Here is a 3,693-nt window from a genome sequence, read left to right as displayed (position 1 = left end):
AGGAGAACAATTTTGTACCTCAGTTTCCCTGGAAGTAATACTGATCTTTCTTGCTGCTTGCATGCTCCCTGTTATATTAGTGCAGATATTCCTTGTTGCAAGAAATGAAAACCCATTCAAGGGAGCTTTAGCAAAAGCTCTTCCCAAGGAAGTGCTGGCCCCAAGGCTATGGCTTTGAGATGGCCCTGTGGCCTGTTGCTCAGGCTAGGTACTCTTCCAGACTCCCAGACCTCAGCACACAGTGTGATGGCAGAGCAGTTCTTCTCAGAGCCCATCTCTAGTGGGTGGCCATCCGTGCTATGATTTCAGGCCACAAGTCTATGTCCTCTTCTACTTGTTTTCTCAGGGCTCCAGAGACTTCTGCTGGACTTCTGTTCTCAGCCAGCCAAGGGGGGTAGGAATGGGGCAGATCATGGAGGATCAGGGTATCACTGCCTCTGGCTAGAACTCAGTATGACAGCTACAACTGTCTGGGAATCACAAGCTTAGAGCATGCCTAGAAGGGAGTTTATGTCAACTTGACACAGGCTAGAGCAGTGGTTCTCAACCTTCCAAATGCTTTGACCCTTTAAGACAGTTCCCCATGTGGTGGTGACTGCCAACTATAAAACTATGGTTATCACTAAGTTATAACTGTAATTTTGCTACTGTTATACATTGTACTGTAAATATCTGATATGCAGGATATCTGATATGTGATCCCTATGAAAGGGTTCTTGGGGGGGTAGCACTCTAGTGTCTGTTGCTTCTGGCAGCAGCTAGGCCCCAGGGTTTTCCTTACAGCCTTACTGCCCAAACCTCATGTGAGGAGACTTCTTGGAACTAATGGTTTTTCTGGTGGGGGGAAAACTTTCAGCAAGTCCAAGAGAACACCCACAAGTGCCAGGAGAGAATGGAAAGCCAGCCTTGCATTTCCGTGCTGGAGATCAGAATTTTGTGAGGCTCTTTCACTCCTTTTTCAGGTCCCTTGTGGCTAAGGATGTAGTCGTGGAACTCAAGAATGACCTGAGCATCTGTGGAACCCTCTACTCTGTGGACCAGTACCTCAATATCAAACCCTGAGAACTACCCTCACATGTTATCAGTCAAGAACTGCTTCATCAGGGGCCCAGTCGTCTGCTATGTGCAGCTGCCAGCGGATGAGGTAGACACACAGCTGCTCCACTGGATGCAACAAGGAAGGGAGCCCTTCAGCAGAAGCAGTGATTGCACCTTCCCCCTTCCCCTCACTTCCCCACTGGTGACCATAACTCGATGTCCAACTGAGGACAAGGACACCCCAGCCTAATACTTACAGTGTGTTTTGTTAATGATTATTTTTTTATTTTCAACTGAATGGATGAGAGATAATTACTCTGTTGAGAAGAAGGGAGGGCAAGAGAGCCAGGAACTGCAGACAAACATTCCTGCACTGGCTCCCAGTCTGTACCTTTTTCTCACTTTCCCTGGAGATGAGAGCTGCATCCTAGGCCCTTCCATGGAGACATGTAATACATTTGAGGGATAAAAAGATCTGTCACTCATCGGGAATAAAACATGATGCAAACTGATAAAAAAAAAAAAAAAAGAAGAAAAGAAAAGAAAGGAAAAGCAAAGCAAAGAAAAGATTGTTGGGGGATCATGACCCACAAGTTGAGAACCACTGGACTGAGTCATCTGAGAAGAGTGAACCCCAATTGAGAAAATGCCTCCATAAGGTTGGTCTATAGGCAAGCTTATAGGGCATTTTCTTAATTAGTGATTAATAAGAGAGGGCTCAGTTTATTGTGGGTGAGGTCATTGTTGGCCTGGTGGTCCTGAGCTCTACAAGAGAGCAAGTTAAGGAAGCCATGTAAGCTAAGTTGTGCAAGCCAGTAAGCAGCACCCCTCCATGGCTTCTGCATCAGCTCCTGTCTTCAGGTTCCTGCCATGTTTGAGTTCCTGTCCTGACTTATTCCCTTACTGATGGACTTCAGTATGGAAGTGCAAGCCAAACAAACCCCTTCTCCAATTTGCTTTTGCTTTATCATCATGATAGAAACTGTAGCTAAGACACCATGAAAGAGAAGAGTGGGCTGGGGATGGAACTCTGTCAGTGGAGTGCTTTACCTAGCATGAAGCTTTGGGTTCAGTCCCCAGAATGCAAACACCTGTGATTCCAGGACTTGGGAAATGGAAACAGGAAGATTAGAAGTTCAAGGTCATCTCCAGGTATACTGCCTGTTTGAGGACATCTTGAACTACGTGTGTGATGTCTCTGTTTCAAAACAACAAAAACAAATAGAGTTGGGGGACAGATATCTCAGAGAAAGCCATTTATGGTAGAATTTCCTGTCCTTAACTGGGAGATGCCTTGGGTTGGATGGATGTTCTGATGCCTTCAAATCAGATACAAAGACTGGGAGAGGTTTCATTGCTTGGGAGCTGGCTGTGTGGCTGGGCCTTTCACTTGTGTGGACAAAGTTGACTAATAGGGACTTATAGGAAGGGTTCTTCCTCCCCTCATAGGAAACAAGGGATTTGGCTAATAAGCCTGTTTGGGGTAAAGAACCTGAAACTGGTTCTCCCCACCCCAAATAAAGCCTAGAACTTAAGAGTCACAGTAAAGCTGAGTGTGCTGGTGGCTTGTCATTCTCGCTCTCAGGAAGATTCTGTGTTCAAGGCCAACCTAGGCAGAAGGGAAAACAATGGAAATGAAATATGAGGGACATGGACACAGAAGGGGAGAGGAGGGCAGCTGGGCTGGGACAGGAGGTGGATAACAAAAGAAGTCCCAAATACTCACGGTCAAAACTGTGAAACCCTGACAAAAAGAGAAAAAGACAGTTCAGTCAATCTGCTAATATAAGATCAGTGTGTGATGTAGTGTAGTCAATTACACTCATATACACTAATGAGCCATCCAAAAAGTATACGAAGTTAAAAAGACTGAACATCACTAAGCATCACCCTTGCACCCCAGAGCGACAAACGGGTGGGAGGATATTCCATGTTCATGGACTGGAAATGAAACACCCGTCCAAACTGATCTATGGCTCATAACAACTGCTATCAAAATCCTAAAGGTATTTGTGTAAAACTAGGCAAATTCACATAGAATGATGAGGATCTGTAAATACTCAAAATCTTTTTAAAAAGATTTATTTCTATCTTTGTGTGTGTGTGTGTATGTGTACATTGGTCTGTGTTAGGTTAAAAAGACTGAAAATCACAGGCATATGTGTACATTTCCTGCAGAGGCTACAAGACAGCACTGGGTCTCTTGAAACTGGAGTTATAGACATTGTTAGTCATTGTATGGGTGCTGGGAATGGAACCTCTGTAAGAGTGGCAAGTACTCTTGACCAATAAGCACCCTCTCCAGCCCTGCTTTAAGGAGGGTTTTGCTTTTGTTTTTGTAGGCCCAGTAGATAGTTTAGAGTTTTGGTGTGGTGAAGTTTTCTAGCTGAATTCTCTGCAGAGAGCAGCAGAAGTCGTGAATGAAAAAATTGCCTTGAGAGTTTTTGTAACACGGGCAGGACGTCTATGGGTCTAGAGTAACGAGAGAACATGATTCGTATCACACGCGGCTGCTGGCCAGGCCTCAGTTGCAGAAGACAGTGAGCATCTGCGTTGGAGTGTGGCAGTTTTCTTCTGATACTGAGGCCATTCTGCAGCTTCTCTTGTTTCTTCCTTTCCTCTCCTCTCCTCTCCTCTCCTCTCCTCTCCTCTCCT

At 45.2% G+C, this 3,693-nt stretch overlaps 1 pseudogene; it reads left to right on the top strand.

Moving 5' to 3' along the window:
- Positions 1-825: 825 nt before the first annotated feature.
- On the top strand, positions 826-1,289 carry LOC110293764 (annotated as a pseudogene).
- Positions 1,290-3,693: the final 2,404 nt, after the last annotated feature.

Source organism: Mus caroli, chromosome 4 (assembly GCF_900094665.2).
Source record: "Mus caroli chromosome 4, CAROLI_EIJ_v1.1, whole genome shotgun sequence".
Lineage (NCBI taxonomy): Eukaryota > Metazoa > Chordata > Mammalia > Rodentia > Muridae > Mus > Mus caroli.
The sequence above is the reverse complement of the archived record's forward strand: the minus strand, read 5'-3'. Positions and strand labels throughout refer to the sequence as shown.